This window comes from Symphalangus syndactylus, chromosome 9, assembly GCF_028878055.3.
Source record: "Symphalangus syndactylus isolate Jambi chromosome 9, NHGRI_mSymSyn1-v2.1_pri, whole genome shotgun sequence".
Lineage (NCBI taxonomy): Eukaryota > Metazoa > Chordata > Mammalia > Primates > Hylobatidae > Symphalangus > Symphalangus syndactylus.
In genome coordinates this window covers 28,652,894-28,677,687 of record NC_072431.2, presented here as the reverse complement: position 1 = coordinate 28,677,687, position 24,794 = coordinate 28,652,894, and the positions used below count along the sequence as shown (strand labels likewise).

At 36.4% G+C, this 24,794-nt stretch overlaps 1 pseudogene; it reads left to right on the top strand.

Annotated features, from left to right (window-relative positions):
• The first annotated feature begins 579 nt into the window (after nt 1-579).
• LOC129489276 (mesoderm-specific transcript homolog protein-like) lies at nt 580-2,189 on the top strand (annotated as a pseudogene).
• Nucleotides 2,190-24,794: the final 22,605 nt, after the last annotated feature.

The window sequence follows — 24,794 nt, the reverse complement described above, 5'->3', positions numbered from 1 at the left end:
AGGTTTTTCTCTCTATCCTCATTCTCCTTGACCTTTATGTTAATTCTGAGGACACTTATCAAATGCTTCTACCAACTCTTCCAAACAGGCCTTTGCTCTCTTGCTCTGGTTAGGTTTTCTTTGTTTCTGCTATAGAGTGGGATATTTCCTTTCATTACATTGAATAGCAGGAATAGCAGCTGCAGAATTAAAAGTTTTGTGAACTATACTTTTCCCATGGTCTTTTTGCTTTTTTTGTCCAATCTTGACCTCTTAACTTATTCCGGACATCCATAGATATGGGACAGTTTGACTACTTCAGTCTCTGTACTTCCTGCTACTAGAATGTTCAGAGAAAACTGCAAAATTGTTGGACAAGGGCTATTCCTCCTATTATTATGGATGACATCCTATCTTCTCACTTGCCAACAACCAACATGCCTGGTCTATTTAAATAAGAAGCTACACTTGCTCATCTGCCCTCCAAACCCCAAATACATTAGTTTGTAGTTTTTAGAGAACAATTTTATTCTAGAAGAAGACAGAAGAAGACAGAGGCATGTGCAACTGGTTCTCCCAAACATGGAGGCCTACAGCCCAGGTCTTACCTGAATCAGGATGAGGGAGTGGTGGGTCCAGGTGGGGCGGCTGGCCGTGCCCCTGCTTGCTACGTACCTGCACATCCCACCCCCTCAGCTCTCCCCTGCCCTTCATTCATGGAAGTCTTCAGGCAAGTTTTTCACTTACAAGGGACTGCGTATCTTCTACCAAGACTCTGTGGGTGTGGTAGGAAGTCCAGAGATAGTTGTGCTTTTACACGGTTTTCCAACATCCAGCTACGATTAGCACAAGATTTGGGAAGGTCTGACCTTGAGGTTTCATCGGGTGATTGCCCTTGATTTCTTAGGCTTTGGCTTCAGTGACAAACCGAGACAACATCACTATTCCATATGTGAGCAGGCCAGCATCGTGGAAGCGCTTTTGCGGCATCTGGGGCTCCAGAACCACAGGAACAACCTTCTTTCTCATGACTATGGAGATATTGTTGCTCAGGAGCTTCTCCACAGGTACAAGCGGAATCGATCTGGTCGGCTTGCCATAAAGAGTCTCTGTCTGTCAAATGGAGGGATCTTTCCTGAGACTCCTTCTCCAAAAGCTACTCAAAGATGGAGGTGTGCTGTCACCCATCCTCACACGACTGATGAACTTCTTCGTATTCTCTCGAGGTCTCACCCCAGTCTTTGGGCCGTATACTCGGCCCTCTGAGAGTGAGCTGTGGGACATGGGGGCAGGGATCTGCAACAATGACGGGAACTTAGTCATTGACAGTCTCTTACAGTACGTCAATCAGAGGAAGAAGTTCAGAAGGCGCTGTGTGGGAGCTCTTGCCTCTGTAATTATCCCCATTCATTTTATCTATGGGCCATTGGATCCTGTAAATCCCTATCCAGAGTTTTTGGAGCTGTACAGGAAAATGCTGCCACAGTCCACAGTGTCGATTCTTGATGACCACATTAGCCACTATCCACAGCTAGAGGATCCCATGGGCTTCTTGAATGCATATATGGGCTTCATCAACTCCTTCTGAGCTGGAAAGAGTAGCTTCCCTGTATTACCTCCCCTACTCCCTTATCTGTTGTGTATTCCACTTAGGAAGAAATGCCCCAAAGAGGTCCTGGCCATCAAACATTATTCTCTCACAAAGTCCGCTTTACTCAAATTGGTGAACAGTGTATAGGAAGAAGCTAGCAGGAGCTCTGACTAAGGTTGACATAACAGTCCACCTCCCATTACTTTGACATCTGATCAAATGTATAAACTTTGCTTTGTTTTTGTGCTATTAGGAAATTCTGATGAGCATTACTATTCACTGATGCAGAAAGACGTTCTTTTGCATAAAAGACTTTTTTTTTTTTTTTTTTTAACACTTTGGACTTCTCCGAAATATTTAGAAGTGTTAATTTCTGGCCCATCCCCAGCAGGAATTCTATAGTAAGGAGGAGAAGAAGGGGGCCTCCTTCCCTCTCCTTGAATGACGTTATGGGCACGTGCCTTTTAAAAGTTCTTCAAGCAACACAGAGCTGAGTCCTCTTTGTCATATCTTTGGATTTAGTTTCATCAGCTGTTTTTAGTTATAAACATTTTGTTAAAATAGATATTGGTTTAAATGATATAGTATTTTAGGTATGATTTAAGACTATGATTTACCTATACATCATATATATTTTATTTTATTTATTTATCTACTTATTTTTTGAGACAGAGTCTTGCTCTGTCACCCTGGCTGGAGTGCAGTGGCGCAATCTCGGCTCACTGCAAGCTCCGCCTCCCGGGTTCACGCCATTCTCCTGCCTCAGCCTCTCCGAGTAGTTGGGACTGCAGGCACCCGCCACCACGCCCGGCTAATTTTTTTTTTTTTTTTGTATTTTTAGTAGAGATGGGGTTTCACCGTGGTCTCGATCTCCTGACCTCGTGATCCGCCCGCCTCGGCCTCCCAAAGCGCTGGGATTACAAGCATGAGCCACCACGCCCGGCCTATATATATATTTTATAAAGATACTAAACCAGCATACCCTTACTCTGCCAGAGTAGTGAAGCTAATTAAACATGTTTGATTTCTGAATAAATTGAACTAAATCCAAACTATTTCCTAAAATCACAGGACATTAAGGACCAATAGCATCTGTGCCAGAGATGTACTGTTATTAGCTAGGAAGACCAATTCTAACAGCAAGTAACAGTCTGAGACTCCTCATACCTCAGTGGTTAGAAGCATGTCTCTCTTGAGCTACTGTAGAGGGGAAGGGATTGTTGTGTAGTCCAAGTCACCATGCTGAATGTACACTGATTCCTTTATGATGGCTGCTTAACTCCCCATTGCCTGTCCCAGAGAGGCTTTCCAATGTAGCTCAGTAATTCCTGTACTATACAGACAGGAAAGTTCCAGAAACTTTAAGAACAAACTCTGAAAGACCTATGAGCAAATGATGCTGCATACTTTTTTTTTTAATCCACATTTCATTGTCTTAGTCAAAGCAGGATTATTAAGTGATTATTTAAAATTCATTTTTTTAAATTAGCAACTTCAAGTATAACAACTTTGAAACTGGAATAAGTGTTTATTTTCTATTAATAAAAATGAATTGTGACAAAAAAAGAAGAAGAAGACAGAACACATGAGTTAATTTAAGAGAAATTAAGCATGGGTTAATTTAAGAGAAAAAAAACATTCAACTGGCTTGGACTCTTATATTCTACACTGAATGTTAGCAAAAAGGTAAAATTATACTAAGAAAAGGGATCAATAGATTATAACTTAAGAGTCGTAGACCCAGCCAAGATATTCACATGTTAGAGTGAAAGAAAAGTATTTGTGAATAGAAAATATATCACTTACACACACATACAATATGATGAAGATACTAAAAAAAAATTCTAAATAAGTAACACATGACTCAAATCTGACTCCTCAAAATTGGAAAAGATGAAATACAAAAAACAAAGACATATAGAATCAGTCTCTCTCTCTTTCTTTCCTTCTCTCTCACTCTTTATCCCTCTCTGTAAATGGGTAACAATAAGTAATGGGATATAGTTAAGTCAAAAAATGATTCTTAAAATACAAAGACATAGTACAAGGGAATAAAGTTGAACTAAAAGTACAAAACTATCTTAGCATAACCTAAGATATGAGATAAAGTGGGCTTAAAAAAATGCTTTAAAGGTCTCATTCTATTGGCATGAGAGTAGAAAATGGGAGAAAATTTAGCATCTTTGTGAGAAGAAATAGTTAAATAGTATATTATTATTAATAGAAAATTATGTATTCGAATGTGAGAATTTGAAAATAAGTTAAATGCTAGAGAAAAGAAAATGTATAACGCTTACATATTGTAAAGGTGAGAGAGGAATAGTCATAATTTTAAAAACCTAGACAAAAAAGAAAGAAAAACAAAATGTTAAACAGTAAGTATCAAGTAAGGTAGAAGGAATAAAATAAAGCACATCACTGGGTGTACTAAATGTGAGGCTGCTAATTTCAACTAATATAAGATGGATACTATAATATTGTGTTGCTCATCAAAATCCAGTTATGTATGGTTTATAAGAACTACACAGACGGTTGAAAAATAATGGAATGGCCTAAGAGATACTAAGAAATGCAAAACAAAAACAAACAAACAAAACAACAAAAACCCCCCCAAGGATTTACTATGAATATTTCACAGGGTGAAATCTAAGAATAAAAAAGACTAAACTGGATAAAGAGAGATTATGTGATCCCTAGAGCTATAATTTATAAGAAACGTATGACAGTCGTAAGTCTTTTAGGACCAAAAACAGTACATCTAAACATATAAAGTGAAAATCATCAGCATTACAAAAATTTGATTAATATACTTTTTAAATAGGACACTTTAATTGAAGTCATTTATACTAAATAGGAGAAATTTATTAACAAAAAGTAAAAACAGAATTAAATAATACAACCACTAAGGCTATTTTATGTTCATCTTAAAATCCTTTAAAATTGAAAATATAATTGTGTTATGTGTCCTTAGACATTATACAAAACTCTACAATGTATTTGGCACAAAGAAAGCCTTAACACATTATAAAAGAGAAGAGACATGGCAGGGGATGTTTTTGATAATAGTCTAGTAAAATTACACAAAGTAAAAATATGACTAAAGAATTTACTCATTGAAAAATGAAGACTTTTATATAGCCTTTTATCCAAGAGGGTACCAAAACTAAAATTCTAAATCATTTACACAGCAATGAAATGAAAACATACTATGAGAAAACTTACAAGACACAGAAAAGCTCAATCAGAGGAAAATGTATAGCATTAAATGCCTTCATAACTTAAGAACAATGGCTGAAAATAAAAACAGTGAGAAAAAAATGCTTATGATTTTAATTAGCAAAAACTATGAAGCATGTATATAAAAATGTCTAAAAACTGGAAAGGATATAATTATAGCTGTGAAAGAGATGATATGAATTATGTGAATCCTTAATAGCATGGGATTTGAAAACCTACAAGAAATATACTTTCAATTGTTCCAAGAAGTAGAAAATGTGAAAGAGCAATTATTATAGAAGAAATTGGAAAGATAATTATCTAAAATTTAAAAATAAAATAAACAGAAGACAGACACCAAGATTGTTTCACAGCTAAGGTCTACCAGTCCTTTAAAAATTAAATACTTCTGATGTTAACTAAATCAGAAAATTCCCCAAATTGATTTATGAAAGGAGAAGAATCTTAATTCAAAATATTGTAATGATAGCACAGAAAGTCTATACTCAGACTGAGCCTATTAATACAGAGGAAAATTTCTCTATGTAATACAGTATGATCAAGAAAAATTCATCAGAATATCAATACAAAAACACAGTATAAAAAAGTGGGGTAATTTGAGTAATGCAAAGATAGTTCAATATCAGAAAAATCTTCCAAGAAAATTCACCCTATCCACACATTAAAGGAGAAAAATCATGTAAATAAAGAGCATTGTTAAGATTCTGCAGAAAGATCTAAAATGAACTCTAAGTAAAATTACCTTGAAAGGAAGCTTATTTTACATTGTCTTAAACATAATAATTTATGAAACAAATTAACAAACAGCAAAATCCTAAAGTGAAACTCTAATGCCATTCTATTAAAAACATGCAGAATACACAATGCTCATTCTTGTAAATGTTGCTCAACACTATTTGGCATGTTTGACAAATACAATTGTTGCCAGCATCTTCAAATGTTCTAAGGGCTTCTGTACGTGAAAATAATTTACTACTATTATCATTTAATTTAATGCTAAATGTATTATACTTATGAATCCATCTCGAGTTAACTTTTGTATAAGGTCTAAGGAAGGAATCCAGTTTCAGCTTTCTAGATATGGCTAGCCAGTTTTCCCGGCACCATTTATTAAATAGGGAATCATTTCCCCATTGCTTGTTTTTGTCAGGTTTGTCAAAGATCAGATGGTTTCAGATGTTTGGTGTTATTTCTCAGGCCTCTATTCTGTTCCATTGGTCGATATGTCTATTTTAGTGCCGGTACCAGGCTGTTTTGGTTAATGTAGCCCTGTAGTATAGTTTGAAGTCAGGTAGTGAGATGTCTCCAGCTTTGTTCTTTTTCTTAGGATTGTCTTGGCTATATGGGCTCTTTTTTGGTTCCATATGAAATATAAGGTAGTTTTTACCAATTCTGCGAAGAAAGTCAATGGTAGCTTGATGGGAATAGCATTGAATCTATAAATTACTTTGGGCAGCATGGCCATTTTCATGATATTGATTCTTCCTATCCATGCGCATGGAATGTTTTTCCATTTGTTTGTGCCCTCTCATTTCCTTGAGCAGTGGTTTGTAGTTCTCCTTGAAGAGGTCCTTCACATCCCTTGTAAGTTGTATTCTTAGATATTTTATTCTCTATGTAGCAATTGTGAATGGGAGTTCACTCATGATTTGGCTCTCTGTTATTGTTGTATAGCAATGCTTGTGATTTTTGCACATTGATTTTTGTATTCTGACACTTTGATGAAGTTGCTTATCAGCTTAAGGAGATTTGGGAATGAGACAATGGCGTTTTCTAAATATACAAACATGTCACCTGCAAACGGAGATAAATTGACTTCCTCTTTATCCTAATTGAATACCCTTTATTTCTTTCTCTTGCCTGATTGCCCTGGCCAGAACTTCCAATACTATGTTGAATAGGAGTGATGAGAGAGGTCATTCTTATCTTGTGCTGGTTTTCAAAGGAAATGCTTCCAGTTTTTTTCCCATTCAGTATGATATTGGGTGTGGTTTTGTCATAAACAGCTCTAATTATTTTGAGATATGTTCCATCAATACCTAGTTTATTGAGAGTTTTTAGCATGAAGGGGTGTTGAATTTTGTCAAAGACCTTTCCTGCATATTGAGATAATCATGTTGTTTTTGTCATTGGTTCTGTTTATGTGATGGATTATGTTTATTGATTTGCGTATGTTGAACCAGACTTGCATCCCAGGGATGAAGCTGATGTGGTCATGGTGGATAAGCTTTTTGATGTGCTGCTGGATTTGGTTTGTGAGTATTTTATTGAGGATTTTCACATCGATGTTCATCAGGGATATTGGCCTAAAATTCTCTTTTCTTTGTTGTGTCTCTGCCAGGCTTTGGTATCAGGATGATGCTGGCCTCATAAAATTAGTTAGGGAGGATTCCCTCTTTTTTTCTATTGCTTAGAATAGTTTCTGAAGGTATGGTACCAGCTCCACTTTGTACCTCTGGTAGAATTTGGCTGTGAATCCATGTGGTCCTGGACTGTTTTTGGTTGGTAGGCTATTAATTATTGCCTCAATTTTAGAACATATTATTGGTCTATTTGGAGATTCGACTTCTTCCTGGTTTAGTCATGGGAGGCTGTATGTGTCCAGGAATTTATCCATTTCTTCTAGATTTTCTAGTTTATTTGCATAGAGGTGTTTATAGTATCCTATGATGGTAGTTTTTATTTCTGTGAGATAAGTGGTGATATCCCCTTTATCATTTTTTATTGCATCTATTTGATTCTTCTCTCTTTTCTTCTTTATTAGTCTTGCTATTTGTTGGTCTATTTTGTTGATCTTTTCAAAAAATCAGCTCCTGGATTCATTGATTTTTTAAAGGATTTCTTGTGTATCTATCTCTTCAGTTCTGCTCTGATCTTAGTTATTTCTTGTCTTCTGCTAGCTGTTGCATTTATTTGCTATTGCTTCTCTAGTTCTTTTAATTGTGATGTTAGGTTGCCAATTTTAGATGTTTCCTGCTTTCTCCTGTGGGCCTTTAGTGCTATAAATTTCCCTCTAGACATTGCTTTAGCTGTGTCCCAGAGATTCTGGTACATTGTGTCTTTGTTCTCATTGGTTTCAAAGAACTTATTTATTTCTGCCTTAATTTTGTTATTTACCCAGTTGTCACTCAGGAGCAGGTTGTACAGTTTCCATGTAGTTGTATGATTTTGAGTGAGTTTCTTACTCCTGATTTCTAATTTGATGGCACTGTGGTCTGAGAGACAGTGTTGTGATTTCTCTTCTTTCACATTTGCTGAGGAGTGTTTTACTTCCAATTACGTGGTCAGTTTTAGAGTAAGTGCAATATGTTGCTGTGAATAATGTATATTCTGTTGATTTGGGATGGAGAGTTATGTAGATGTCTATTAGGTCCACTTGGTCCAGAGCTGAGTTCAAGTCCTGGATATCCTTTTTAATTTTCTGTCTCATTGATCTAATATTGACAGTGGGGTGTTAAAGTCTCCCATTATTATTGTGTGGGAGTCTAAGTCTCTTTGTAGGTCTCTAAGAACTTGCTTTATGAATCTAGGTGCTCCTGTATTGGGTGCATACATATTTAGGGTAGTTAGCTCTTGTTGTTGAATTGATCCCTTTACCATTATGTAATGGCCTTCTTTGTCTCTTTTGATCTTTGTTGGTTTAAAGTCTGTTTTATCAGAGACTAGGATTGCAAACTCTGCTTTTTTTTTCTTTCCATTTTTTGGTAAATCTTCCTCCATCTTTTTATTTTGAGGCTATGTGTGTCTTTGCACATGAGGTGGGTTTCCTGAATACAGCACACTGATGGGTCTTGACTCTTTATCCAATTTGCCAGTCTGTGTCTTTTAATTGGGGCATTTATCCCATTTACATTTAAGGTTAATATTGTTATGTATGAATTTGATCCTGTTATTATAATGCTAGCTGGTTATTTTGCCCATTAGTTGGTGCAGTTTCTTCATAGCATCAATGGTCTTTACAATTTGGCATGATTTTGCAGTGGCTGGTACCAGTTTTCCTTTCCATGTTTAGTGCTTCCTTCAGGAGCTCATGTAAGGCAGGCCTGGTGGTGACAAAATCTCTCAGCATTTACTTGTCTGTAAAGGATTTTATTTCTCCTCCACTTCTGAAGCTTAGTTTGGCTGGATATGAAATTCTGGGTTGAAAATTCTTTTCTTTAAGAATGCTGAATATTGGCCCCCACTCTCTTCTGGCTTGTACAGTTTCTGCTGAGAGATCCACTGTTAGTCTGATGGGCTTCTCTTTGTGGGTAACCTGACCTTTCTTAGTGGCTGCCCTTAACATTTTTTCCTTCATTTCAACCTTGGTGAATCTGTCAATTATATGTCTTGGGGTTGCTCTTCTCAAGGAATATCTTTGTGGTGTTCTCTGTATTTCCTGAATTTGAATGTTGGCTTGCGTTGCTAGTTTGGGGAAGTTCTCCTGGAAAATATGCTGAAGAGTGTTTTCCTACTTGGTTCCATTCTCCCCATCACTTTCAGGTACACCAATCAAACGTAGATTTGGTCTTTTCACATAGTCCCATATTTCTTGGAGGCTTTGTTGGTTTCTTTTCACTCTTTTTTCTCTAATCTTGTCTTTTCACTTTATTTCATTAATTTGGTCTTCAATCACTGATATCTTTTCTTCTGCTTGATCAAATCAGCTACTGAAGCATGTGCATGTGTCCCGAAGTTCTCATGCTGTGTTTTGCAGCTCTATCAGGTCATTTATGTTCTTCTCTACACTGTTTATTCAAGTTAGCCATTCTTCTAACCATTTTTCAAGGCTTTTAGCTTCCTTGTGATGGGTTAGAACATGCTCCTTTAGCTCAGAGATGTTTGTTGTTACCAATCTTCTGAAGCCTACTTCTGTCAACTCATCAAACTCATTCTCCGTCCAGTTTTGTTCCCTTGCTGGCGAGGAGCTGCGATCTTTTGGAAGCAAAGAGGCATTCTGGTTTTTGGAATTTTCAGCTTTTCTGTTCTGGTTTTCCCCCATCTTTATGGTTTTATCTACCTTTGGTCTTTGATGTTGGTGACCTACGGATAGAATTTTGGTGTGGATGTCCTTTTTGTTGATGTTGACGTTATTTCTTTCTGTTTGATAGTTTTCCTTCCAACAGTGAGGCCCCTCAGTTGCAGGTCTGTTGGAGTTTTCTGAAGATCCACTCCAGACCCTGTTTGCCCGTGTATCACCAATGGAGGCTGCAGAACAGCAAATATTGCTGCCTGATCCTTCCTCTGGAAGCTTCGTCCCAGAGGGGCACCTGCCAGATGCCAGCCAGAGCTCACCTGTGTGAGGTGTCTTTCAGCCCCTACTGGGAAGTGTTTCCCAGTCAGGCTACATGGGGGACAGGGACCCACTTGAGGAGGCTGTCTGTCCATTATCAGAGCTTGAACGCCATGCTGGGAGAACCACTGCTCTCTTCAGAGCTGCCAGGCAGGGATGTTTAATTCTGCAGAAGCTGTGCCCACAGCTGTCCCTTCTCCCAGGTGCTCCATCCAAGGGAGATGAGGGTTTTATCTGTGAATCCCTGACTGTGGCTGCTGCATTTTGTTCAGATATGCCTATGGAGGTGGAATCTAGAGAGGCAGTCAGCCTTGCTGAGCTGCAGTGGGCTCCCCCCCAGTTCAAGCTTCCTGGCAGTTTTGTTTACACTGTGAGCATAAAGCCACCTACTCAAGCCTCAGCAATGGCAGACGCCCCTCCCCTCCACCAAGCTCCAGCATCCCACGATGATCTCAGACTTCTGCACTTTCAGTGAGAATTCCAAGACAATTGATCTTAGCTTGCTGGGCTCCGTGGGCGTGGGACCCACTGAGCCAGGCACCAGAGGGAATCTCCTGGCCTGCTGATTTTGAAGACCATGGGAATAGTGCAGTATTAGGGTAGGAGTGTACCTTTCCTCCCAGTACAGTCTCTCAAGGCTTCCCTTGGCTGGGAAAGGGAAATCCCCTGACCCCTTGCACTTCCCAGGTGAGACGACATCCCACCCTGCTTCGGCTCACCCTCCGTGGGCTGTACCCACTGTCCAGCCAGTCTTAGTGAGATGAACCAAGTACCTCAGTTGGAAATGCAGAAATCACCTGTCTTCTGCACCGATCTCACTGGGAGCTGCAGACTGGAGCTATTCCTATTCAGCCATCTTGGAAGCTGTCTGACCATCTTTTAATTAGTTCACAACCTGAGATGTTGTAGATGTCATATTTATTGGATCCTTTATTAGAGACAGAAAGCATATAGGCAAATCCAAACCAACGTGAAATGTAAATAACAACAGCAATAGTAATATCTAATTTTGAGGATTAGAAAAGATAGAATTAAAATACTTTAAAAAGTATGTAGTCTATGAAAGACTTTAAGTCATTGGACTTAAAGTGTTATAATTGTACAATCTAAGTGTATTATATGGGAGCGGATAATTTACTGCTTAAAACTAGAGATCATTAAATTGATATGTTAACATATCAAGGTAAATACATAAAGAATAGAAGCAGAATGTTTAACTTCCAAACTAATGTAGATATTTTAAGAAGACAAGAACAAAAAGGAAACTCAATCTTTCTAAAACAATGTAGGAAATAAGAAAAAAAAAGAAGCATAAAAAAAGTGAAACTAATAATCTGATAGGAGTTAATCCAAGCAAATAAGTCATCATGGTAAATGTACAAATTTTTCAGGTAAAAGACAAATTTTTCAGACTGAGTAAAAGTCTTACAAAATCTAGGTTTATGCCCTTTAAGAACAAATAAATATTGCAAATTTACAAGACAGAAAGATAAGCCAGACAAATACTATTCACAAAAAGCTGTTTGTCCATCTTAATCTCAGATAAAATAGACTTTAGGACCAAAAAATGTATTATTGGAAATAAATAGAATCATTACATATTGATAAACTATTCATTCACCAGCATGATTCAGCTAGTCTAAAATTGTATGTAACTGGTGTCTTCAAAATATATAAATTTGATTAAATTATAAGAAAACAATAAATCCATATTACATTGAAAGATTATAATTCTCTCATTTATTTATGAATAGAGCAGCCCCAAATCAGTAAGAGTGGAGATTATTTTAATTATAAAATCAAGAGGGTTGAACAGGGGAATTGTTATCTCATGCAACCTTAATGACAAGGCTCAAGTGGGAATGACAACCCAGCTCTCTAAGCCATACATACTATTGTTGGAAGGACTACCTCTCCTGTAATTGATCTACTGTGCTGTATATGCTGGGGTTTTGTTGTTTTCCTTTCTTGTTTTTGTAACTGGCATTTATCCCCACTTCTCTTTGTGCTTCTGTTGGTTTTCAGAGAAAGTTGGTGTGGCAAGCATATTTCCTAAAATTCCTTGCTCTAAGATTTCCGGATTAGATTCTGCCATGAGAAGTAGCCCTCTGACATTTTGAAAAGAGGAGTAGCACGGGAGTTTACTGCTCTGGATATAGTGATGGTGAGTGGGTTTTGGCAGACAAGAGAGGCATCTGAGCCTTCTGTGAATCACCCACCTCAGGGTTGCAGGAAGCTAAAATAATCACCATATTTTCATTCATTTCTACACTATTTTGATTTCCTAAACATTAGCAATAATTTTATTTGACCTTTAATCTGTCAGGCCTTCTAATTGTTTTGGAGGTGTGTAATTCCCTATATTACATTTCCTCCTGCTCTAAATACCTAAAAACTACTAAAAGGAGCAATAATTTTTTTCTAATGGAATCAACAAGAATGTGTTAGTAATTTGTCTTCACTAAAGTCCACATTTTATAATTTGCATGTATATACATATAACTACAACTAATGATTTGATAATGTACATTTTTTTCCAAGCACACCTGAATCATTTATGAAAACTGAGCATATGTTAGTTCAGGAAGCAAGTTTCAAAAGTATAAAAAATATCATATACATGAGTTCTCTGACCACAATACAACTAGATTAGAAATTCATCATAAAATATTTGACAATATAACTACATATTTAAAACATCTTTCCAAGGCCAAGCACAATGGCGCATGCCTGTAATTCTAGCACTTTGGGAGGCCGAGGCAGGTGGGTCACTTGAGGTCAGGAGTTCAAGACCAGCCTGACCAACATGATGAAACGCCACCTCTACTAAAAATACAAAAATTATCTGGGTGTGGTGGCATGTGCCTGTAATCCCAGCTACCTGGGTGGCTGAGGCAGAAGAATCATTTCAGCCCATGAGGTGGAGGCTACGGTGAGCCACTGTACTACAGCCTGGGCAATGGAGTGAGACTCTGTCTCAAAAAAAACCAACCAACAAAACAAACAAAAAAACCCCTATCTTTCTAAATAAATAATGGCTCCAAGAAAAACATAATGGAAATTAGAAAGCAGTAATCACTGTGAATAGAGTATATATCAAATATGTAAGATGAATCTGAAGTGTTACTGTATATATATTTAAATGGTAATAACACTATATAAATAATTTTATACAAATAAGTTGATGTGATAGACTAAAGCTTCCTTGACATTTGTATCAAAATATCTATGTCTATTACCTTTAATCCTGGTAGGGATCTGTGATGATTTTATCAATAGAATGTGGAGAGATAATGGGATGCTTGTTGCTGGACTCAGACTTTAGGAGACTGGCAACTTCCATTTCCTGTCCATTGGAACACTTATGCTTGGAACCTAACCATCTTGCTTTATTGAATCCAAGCAGTTCCATGGAGTTGCCCACATGGAGAATAACTGAAGCCTCAGTCCAACAGTAAGGCTCAGGTCCCAGCAGAGAGCTTACCAGCCATGTGAGTGAGCCATCTTGGAAGTGAGCCACTCGGCTTCAGTAGCCTCCCCTGCTAATGCCATGTAGAGCAGAAAAAAGCCTTTCAACTAAACCCTACCCAAATTGCAGATTAGTGAGCACAATAAATTATTATGTGATTTTAATCCACTAGGTTTTGGGGTGGTTTGTTACATAGCAGTTATGGAAGAGTAAAGAACTTGATGAAATTGAGAACTCCATAGAAAAATATAATTTTCCAAAATGTACTCACGATAAAGTAGAAAGCCAGAATAGTCTCTAATGCTATTAAATAAATCACACCAGAATTTAAAATCTTTCATAAATAACAAATGAAAATTGAGGTAGTTATACAGATGCCTTTTACCAAATAGTGGACAGACCACTTCAATCTTATACAAACTCCTCTGAAGAATAGAAAAAGGGGAGATATGTTGCCGCTTATTTTATTAGGCAGGTATAATTTGATTATTAACCAAACGTAGTATGAAAAAATCATAGACAATATCACTCATAGTCACATATATAATAGTTCTAAAGGAAATATTTGCAAACCAACCAACAAAGTGTATTAAAGTGCTAGTAAATCATGACCATGTTTTTTTATTTCAGAAATAAAAAAATTGTTTAGAAAGGAAAATTTAGAAATAGTCATCAAATTAATAAATTAATTACATACTAAATTAATTAAGGTGGAAAGTCACCTTGTTTGATCTCAAGCCAAAAAAACAGAAACAATACAAAACAAAAAATGCTGAAAATTACTCAACATCCATTTAAAACAAAACAAAAAATCACTCCAGAACACCAGGCAGAGAAGGATTTCCTTAACTTGATAAACTGTAATGAAGGTATCAAATAAGTTTTATTTATTTAAATGTAATTGGTTGATTTGGGATCAAACTTTATAGTTTTTCCAATTTTCCAAACCATTACCCTACTGTCCAATACCATTCATGAATAGTTTTTTTACATAATTTATGAAGTTTCTATGATTTGCATATTTTTCTGGCACTCTCTAAACTTTTTTTGGTTAACAGCTTGTTTTAATATGTGTCAGGAATATACTTCCAACATTTTTAAATTTTTTTAGAGAAATTTCCTTATGAACTTTAGAATTAGATTGCCTGACCCAACAAAACAAAACAACCTTTATTTTTATTAGGATCACAATAAGTATACTGACTAAACTGAGTAAAATAATACTTTTATGATATTGAGTCTTCATATAAAAGAATATGCCATCCTTTTTTATTTGTTTATTTTTAAATATTCTTCGTAAGCTATGTAGAGTTTTTCCATGTCCCCTTTCTTGCCAAATTCTCTGTTATTATTCAGTCTACTTCCAGTTTCCTCTATCCACTCTACTTAGCCTGGCAAAGAAAATGTGTATGTATTCTCTGCAAATATACACTAAGTAGAATAAGCAGAAATCAACATTTCTTTTTGTTGCACCAATCAATCAATACTCTCTCATTACAACAATGTAAATCAATCCATTTTTATTATATTTACCTTTACATTTTTCCTTTTGAGTATCATTATAGATGGATCATTTTTATTTTTTATATACCTTAAGTTCTGAGATACATGTGCAGAACATGAAGGTTTGTTACATAGGTATACACGTGCCATGGTGGTTTGCTGCACCCATCAACCCATCATCTACGTTAGGTATTTCTCCTAATGCTATTTCTCCTCTTGCCCCCCAACCCCCGACAAGCCCTGGTGTGTGATGTTCCCCTCCCTGTGTCCATATGTTCTCATTGTTCAACTCCCACTCATGAGTGGGAACATGTGGTGTTTGGTTTTCTATTCCTGTGTTAGTTTGCTGAGAATGATGGTTTCCATCTTCATCTATGTCCCTGCAAAGGACATGAACTCTTTCTTTTTTATAGCTGCATAGTATTCCATGATGTGTATATGCCATATTTTCTTTATCCAGTCTATCATGGATGGGCATTTGGGTTGGTTCCAACTCTTTGCTATTGTGAACAGTGCCGCAATAAACATACGTGTGCATGTGTCTTTATAGTAAAATGATTTATAACCCTTTGGGTATATACCCAGTAATGTGATTGCTGGGTCAAATGGTATTTCTAGTTCTAGATCCTTGAGGAATCACCACACTGTCTTCCACAAAGGTTGAACTGATTTACACTCCCACCAACAGTGTAAAAGAATTCCTATTTCTCCACATCCTCTCCAGCATCTGTTCTTTCCTGACTTTTTAGTAATTGCCATTCTAACTGGCATGAGATGGTATCTCATTGTCGTTTTGATTTGCATTTCTCTAATGACCAGTGATGATGAACTTTTCTTCGTACGTTTTTTGGATGCATAAATGTCTTCTTTTGGGAACTGTCTGTTCATATCCTTCACCTACTTTTGAAGTAGGTGAGTTTTTTTCTTGTAAATTTGTTTAAGTTCCTTGTAGATTCTGGATATTAGCCCTTTGTCAGATGGATAGATTGCAAAAACTTTCTCTTATTCTGTAGGTTGCCTGTTCACTCTGATGATAGTATCTTTTGCTGTGCAGAAGCTCTTTAGTTTAATTCGATCCTATTTGTCAATTTTGGCTTTTGTTGCCATTGATTTTTGTCTTTTATTCATGAAGTCTTTGCCCATGCCTATGTCCTGAATGGTATTGCCTAGGATTTCTTCTAGGATTTTTATGCTTTAAGTCTTACATTTAAATCTTTAATCCATCTTGAGTTAATTTTTGTATAAGGTGTAAGGAAGGGGTCCAGTTTCAGTTTTCTGCATATGGCTAGCCAGTTTTCCCATCACCATTTATTAAATAGGGAATCCTTTCCCCATTGCTTCTTTTTGTCAGGTTTGTCAAAGGTCAGATGGTTGTAGATGTTTGGTGTTATTTCTGAGGCCTCTGTTCTGTTCCATTGGTCTATATATCTGTTTTGGTACTGGTACCATGCTATTTTGGTTACTGCAGCCTCGTAGTGTTGTTTGAAGTCAGGTAGTATGATGCCTCCAGCTTTGTGCCTTTTGCTTAGGATTGTCTTGGCTATACGGGCTCTTTTTCACTTCCATACAAAATTTAAAGTAGTTTTTTCTAATTCTGCGAAGAAAGTCAATGGCAGCTTGATGGGAATAGCATTAAATCTATAAATTACTTTGGGCAGTATGGCCATTTTCATGATATTGATTCTTCCTATCCATGAGCATGGAATGTTTTTCCATTTGTTTGTGTCTCCTCTTATTTCCTGGAGCAGTGGTTTGTAGTTCTCCTTGAAGAGGTCCTTCATATCCCTTGTAAGTTGTATTCCTAGGTATTTTATTCTCTTTGTAGCAATTGTGAATGGGAGTTCACTCATGATTTGGTTCTCTGTTTGTCTATTATTGGTGTATAGGAATGCTTCTGATTTTTGCACATTGATTTTGTATCCTGAAACTTTGCTGAAGTTACTTATCAGCTTAAGGAGTTTTGGGCTCAGACAATGCGGTTTTCTAAATATACAGTCATGTCATCTGCAAACAGATAATTTGACTTCCTTGCTTCCTGTTTAAATACCTTTATTTCTTTCTCTTGCTTGATTGCACTGGCCAGAACTTCCAATGCTATGTTGAATAGGAGTGGTGAGAGAGGACATCCTTTCTTGTGCTGGTTTTTAAAGGGAATGCTTCCAGCTTTTGCACATTTGATATGATATTGGCTGTGGGTTTGTCATAAATAGCACTTATTATTTTGAGATACATTCTATCAATACCTAGTTTATTGATAGTTTTTAGCATGAAGGGGTGTTGAATTTTGTCAAAGGCCTTCTCTGCATCTATTGAGACAATCATGTAGTTTTTGTCATTGGTTATGTTTGTGTGATGGATTATGTTTATAGATTTGAGTATGTTGAACCAGCCTTGCATTCCAGGGATGAAACCGACTTGATCGAGGTGGATAAGCTTTTTGATGTGCTGCTGGATTCGGTTTGCCAGTGTTTTATTGAGGATTTTTGCATCCATGTTCATCAGGGATATCAGCCTGAAATTTTCTTTTTTTGTTGTGTCTCTGCCAGGCTTTGGTATCAGGATGATGCTGGCCTCATAAAAGAGAGTTAGGTAGGAGTCCTTCTTTTTCTATTGTTTGGAATAGTTTCAGAAAGTATGTTACAAGCTCCTCTTTGTATCTCTGGTAGAATTGGACTATGAATCCATCTGGTCTTGAGCTTTTTTAAATTGGTATGCTATTAATTACTGCCTCAATTTCAGAACTTGTTATTGGTCTATTCAGAGATTCAAATTCTTCATGGTTTAGTCATGGGAGGGTGTATGTATCCAGGATTTTTTTTCTTCTAGATTTTCTAGTTTATTTGCATAGAGGTATTTATAGTATCCTCTGATGGTAATTTGTATTTGTGTGGGATCAGTAGTGATATCCCCTCTATCATTTTTTATTGTGTCTATTTGATTCTTCTTGTTTTCTTTATTAGTATGGCTAGCATCTATCTATTTTGTTAATGTTTTCAAAAAACCAGCTCCTGGATTCATTGATTTTTTGAAGGATTTTTCATGTCTCTATCTCCTTCAGATCTGCTCTGATCTTAATTATTTATTGTCTTCTGCCTTTTGAATTCGTTTAACCTTGCTTCTCTAGTTCTTTTAGTTGTGATGCTAGATTGTCAATTTTAGAACTTTCCCACTTTCTCCTATGGGCATTTAGTGCTATAAATTTCCCTCTAAACACTGCTTTAGCTGTGTCCCAGAGATTCTGGTACATTTTGTCTTTGTTCTCATTGGTTTCAAAGAACTTATTTATTTCTGCCTTAATTTTGTTATTTGCCTGGTAGTTATTCAGGAGCAGGTTGTTCAGTTCCATTAGTTGTGTGGTTTTGAGTGAGTTTCTTAATCCTGATTTCTAATTTGATTGCACTGTGGTCTAAGAGAGTGTTTATTATGATTTCCATTTTTTGCGTTTGCTGAGAAGTGTTTTCCTTCCAATTATGTGGTCAGTTTTAGAGTAAGTGCAATGTGGTGCTGAGAAGAATGTATATTCTCTTTATTTGGGGTGGAGAGTTCTGTCAATGTTTGTTAGGTCCACTTGGTCCAGAGCTGAGCTCAAGTCCTGAATATCCTTGTTAATTTTCTGTCTCGTGGATCTGTCTAATATTGACAGCGGGGTGCAAACGTCGCCCACTATTATTGTGTGGGAGTCTAAGTCTCTTTGTAGGTATCTAAGAATTTGCTTTATGAATCTGGGTGCTCCTGTATTAGGTGTATATATATTTAAGATAATTAGCTCTTCTTATTGAATTGATAGATGGATTTTTTTTCCCCTTCAAATATAACTTGGTCCAGTCAACCTGAATTTCTACTTTCCTTCTTATGCCCATGTTATTCTAACTGGCCAGTGCAAACTTCTTTAGACATTCCTTTGTGTTTTCAGCACTACCTCAGGCATTTTTAAAACATCCTTGTTTTCTAGCAGTAAGATTTTCTAGGCCCATCTTGCTTTTTCTTGTTTTTTTTTTTTTTTTTTTTTTTTTTTTTTTTTTTTTTTTTTTTTTTTTAGAACAGGATTGGTTCTAACGAAAAATATTATCAAGGATCAAAATCTAAGTCCTAGAGGAACAAAGCAACTTGCTCCACATGGATATTTTGGTTGGTGATGTGACTCCCCTGCTAGTGATTGGCCATGAACTATCTTTCTTTGTTAAGGTCCTTTTTTAGTCTATGATGATATATAAGGTTTATATGGTTTAACTGTAGCATTGCTAAATCCTTTTATAGTAATTCTAATATAATAATGTATTTATTTTCCCTATAATATTTGTTTATACCTTTAACTCCTCATCCAAGTTGCAATTTTGCTGCCCTCCATAGTGTTGCCCACCAAGACTGCATTACAGTGATTACAATAAGACAACAAAATAGAAATAAATTTCAATAACTACTATGAAAAAGTTACAATTATTTTTTATTCTAGTGATATAATTAGATAGCTTAAAAAGCAGTAAGTTAAGAAAACTAGTAGGTTTAATATAGGAATTTGATAAGGTAGCTGAATATAAAGTTAACAGGCAAGAATTATTAGCTTTATCTTTACTGGCAAGAGCAAGCTAGAAATAGAAATGTGAAAATAGTCCATTTTCAATAGTGACAAACCATGTGATAAAGGACTTATTTAAAGAAAACTTCAAAATTATAACATATAAAACAAGATTTAAATAAAGTCCAAAGACACAATACAATTATAAATAGTAAATTTTATGGTTTTTCTATTTTTAACCTTTGAATTATAGGTGATATTTAACTTCATATGAAATAATATACAACTGAGTATAACTAAAATACATGAAAAAGAATAAGTATGGGTTTTCCTATTAGATATTAAATTATACTATCGTTATACTGTACCAATCACAGTTTGTTGCAATAATGATGCATGAGACACCCTAAACCTCAGGGACTTATATCAGCAAGCACTTCTTCTTCTGGGCATGTATTTGTAGGTTGCTAGAATCTCTTTGCTTCATGTTTCATATTAGCTGAGCTTGGAACTGGGTTTCAGTCTGGTGTCAGATCTACTTCAAGTCTTTACATTCTTGGATCAGCAGCAATCAGGTCACATCCTTCTCATGGTGGTTCACAGAAGGACAAAGATTTTGCCTTGAAACTCGTACTTCTGCCAATGTTCTCTTGGCCAAAAAGTCACATGCTCAGGCCCAACATCTTTGTATACACTGTCATTAACCTGCAACAACTCTCTAAATTTGAATAATGCTATCACCATTTTAAGTTTGATAAAACATCCATAGAAAGATAAATAATTTGCCCAAGATCTCATAGCTGGAGATCTGAACTGATGACAGACTCTCAGTTCTCTTTACTTCACCACACTGCCTTCCCCTAATTCTACTTGTTTTCGATATTGTCTCTGTCTTTTCTTCTAAAGAAGTAGTTCTCAGCCTATGTGACTATGAGGAATATTTTCTAACATCAAACAATTTTTTCAGACCAACATCAGATAGTAGTTATATTTTTGTATTCATAATTACTGATAAAATACACAATTAAAAGAAACTTTCATGAATTCAATAAATCATAAATTAATTTTAAATTAATTCATATTTGATTATTCTTATGGAAGCTACAGGTATTTGAAAACTGTAGTGATAAATGCAATCACATTTTCTTATCATTTGAAAATGACTAGAATACATGCAGATCTGAAAATTCCTAAAGATAGTTTGGGATCTCCCTGATAATCCACAGTCTCAACTGGAAATTACTGTTCTGTAAGATGTTAACATCTGTTCTCCTAAGTTTTCAACCTGCAGTTTGCAAAGGCTGACTCTCACTTTAATTTTTATTGATATTTGACTTATTAATTTGTTCAATTCTCGTTCTCCTTTTACATTCATTGTATGATTACAGCAGCTAAGTAGTCTGCTCAAGACAATAAAACAGGTGATATTGGATCCAGCTGTGTCCATGAGCACTTATTGGTCTTGGAGAAACCATTGAGCACAGTTGCTCTTACAGTTTTGTTTTTTTTTCTTCCCTCACCTCCCAACTTCGAGGCAACACTCAAACTACCATCTCCCACTTACCCAACTTCTTGGCAATTTATTTCAGAAAAGTGTTATCTCTCTGTGCCTTTAGGCCCTGACTTACTTCCCTGGTCCATCCTATTTATTTACCACCATCTCTACCAGCTCAATCCTAATTATATAGGTGTCTGTTCTTTGTATAATCTGGGCTTTAGATAAAGGCAGGAAGTAGCAAGGGAGTTCTAACCCAGTGTTTGTTAAACTTTGGTATGGAATCATGCTTCCAGTTTGTTCTGTAATTCTAGCCCAATTGATCCCTTTTGGACTCTTGTTCAATGGACTTTCTATTATTTTCAGACTTTTCTTTTGAGTCATACAGTTTTCCTTTAGGAACCCATGCATGTAAGAAGACCTCATATCAGGGCTTCTAAATCCAAGTTCCACCACCTCCACTGTCATTTGGCTGTGTAAGCCAACTCACAATACTAGGAGTCTGCTTTTGTCCCCATTCTGATTAGGTTCCAGAAGCCAATCTATTTTCCCTTCTCTCACTATTCAGTCTCATATTCATACACACACAGCTGAACTGCCTTGCTTTGTGTTTGCCAGTCTCTTCTCCAGCTGCTGGGAAATAGGTTTCTAAGCTATATCTGCTTGTCAGGAAACTTGTGCTGCTGCCATTTTATCTTAGACTTCCATTCCATTTACCCAAATGATGAATGAAGAAATTCTAATAAAATAAATCAACACACAAAAGAAAAATGCTCTGGAAGTTGTCACAATCCTGGAAAATTGTTGGTTATAGTCTTGGAAAATCATACCTAATATCTCAATATGAGGGGGCATCTCTGCAATGCAGCAATTGTCAATAGTAGGTAAGAGTAGGATTTTTCTAACATAGCCTATATGGGTCAATGAAAAGAGATTGAAGAATAGTAGGTTCTTAAAAGACTTGTATCTAAGATGGGGCATTTATGAACACTCAATCAATAAATCCAAGGTGGGGCCAAAAAAATAAATCCAAGTATGAACACGCCATAAAAATCCAGGTTGTCAGATTCAAGGGAATCAGATAAAAAATGGAATTTAGGTATAAAGTCAGTATCTGAAAGCTAAGATAGTATACTAATGGGGGTCATGAGTAAATGAGCTGATGTGGGAAATGGTTAAGATTCATTTTATTTTATTTAATTTTTTGAGACACAGTCTCGCTCTGTCGCCCAGGCTGGAGTGCAGTGGCACGATCTCCGTTCACTGCAAACTCTGCTTCCTGAGTTTAAGTGATACTCATGCCCCAACCTCCAGAGTAGCTGGGATTACAACGAGTGCCATCATGCCCAGCTAATTTTTGTATTTTTCAAAGAGACAGGGCTTTGCCATGTTGTCCATGCTGTTCTTGAACTCCTGGTCTCAAATGATCTGCCCACTCTGGCCTCTCAAAGTGCTGGGATTAAAAGTGTGATCTACTGCACCCAACTGGAAATCGTTAAGATTCTTATAGAGCCCAAATAGTGGACAGGTATGGCAGTGCTTCAATATGTTCAGTGGTCATGGATGAATGTATATGCACAGAAGCCAAAAAGTGTATTAGGAAATGCCAAGCTTGCCAATGTAGGTGCTACCAACACCTACCAGCACCTGATCTGCTTTTGAGTGTCAGAAACTGTATTACGTCTGGCTATGAGTAAATTGCTATGTTTTACTCATAAATTCTGAGATATGATTTCAATTTTTTGACTGTAACCCATAGCAAGAAATATATTTTCTGTTCCTCCACCATACCTCTCTGTGCATTGTGTATGTGTGTGTGTGTGATGTGTATATCTGTATCTATATATCTATATAACAAAAACAAGTTTATCAAAATAATACCATTTATATAAGAAATTATTGATATATTTACTTAATGAGTATTTTTTTCTTTTTGTAAAATCTGATTGTGATTTGATAAATGACTTCAGTATTCACTAATGGGGAAAGATCTTTAGGTTAAAAAACATCGGTATATGACTTATTAGAAGTAAAGGAGACATATTTGTTAGAAGAAACTGCCTCTTTTCTTACTATTTATTGACAAATACCACTTCTAGAGCATCTTTCTTTTGTGTGTTGATTTCTGTTTTAGAATTTCTTTTATGGCTCAGATCTGAAACCTGTATTTTCTTTGGTGACTTATACTTTCAAATTTAAGATAGATATTTTATCTACTCAGTTATCAATTTTACATTTTCTGAATAATATGTTATCACTTCTAAGCCACTATTATAACTATAAAGAGTTGTAATTTTAACTTATAAATTATCAACTTCAAAACAACTGTTACTGCTTTAGATGTTTTAGGGAAATGTAGCAAACCTGCTTCAATTCCATCATAGAGAAGCTTACTTTCCTCAACTCACACTGACAATCTCTTTTGTAGGTAAAGAAATGACAAACAAAATAATGGAGAATGATCTAACATCTGGCTGAACATTTGTTTACAAGTGCTCATTGATGGAGTTAATTCAAGCAAGGTTTCTAGTGTTTTACTAGAAATATTTTTAGTTAGTACTACTCAGAATAACTTAGTGCTAGTAAATTTATTGATGGAAGATATAGATAATATGCTAATTAAAGTATTAGCTGGGACAGAACTGTCAATAATTTATCATGTTTTTCACAACATAATTAATATTAAAATCTGATAAGTGGACTTAAAGCTTAAAAATGATGAATATAATGTCCTACATTTAGGTTTAACCAATTAAAAGCCTAAATACAGAACCTATTGGTGGCTAGTTACAATATAATATATAATGGCAGGCTACAACTCCTGTTATAACTGAAAAGAGAAAAAGCAGAGTATTCATAAAATTCATATTTTTGCAGACATAGGAGAGCTTAAGAAGAAAAGATAAACAAAAGGGCTAAAAATATAGAGATGGAAAAGCTTTCTTTCATGAGCTTATGTCAACATATATTATTTGTCATGCTTGGATATGGACTGTGGATGTGCTTGCATTGGCAGAGGATTCAACTAGAGGAGATAGAAACCAGCAGTTTCTGACGGCCACATTAGCTGGTATTGAGAGGTGAAGCTGGCTGGCCTTCTGGGTGGGGTGGGGACTTGGAGAACTTTTCTGTCTAGCTAGAGGATTGTAAATGCACCAATCAGCACTCTGTGTCTAGCTAAAGGGTTGTAAACACATCAATCAGCACTCTGTAAAATGGACCAATCAGCACTCTGTAAAACGGACCAATCAGCACTCTGTAAAATGGACCAATCCGTGCTTTGTAAAATGGACCAATCAGCAGGATGTGGGCAGGGCCAAATAAGGGAATAAAAGCTGGCCACTGGAGCTTACAGGGGCCACTCGCTCCTATCCCCTTCCATATAGTGGTGGGTTGGTTCTTTTGCTCTTCACAATGAATCTTGCTGCTGTTCACTCTGTGGGTCCGCACTACTTTTATGAGCTGTAACATATGCTCCAGAGGTCTGCGGCTTCACTCCTGAAGTCAGCGAGACCATGAACCCACCAGGAGGAATGAACAACTCTGGACGCACCACGTTTAAGAGTTGTCACAGTCACTGTGAAGGTCCGTAGCTTCACTCCTGAAGTCAGCGAGACCACAAACCCACTGGAAGGAAGAAACTCTGGACACACCATCTTTAAGAACTGTAACACTCACCACAAGGGTCTGCGGCTGCATTCTTCAAGTCAGTGAGACCAAGAACCCACAGGA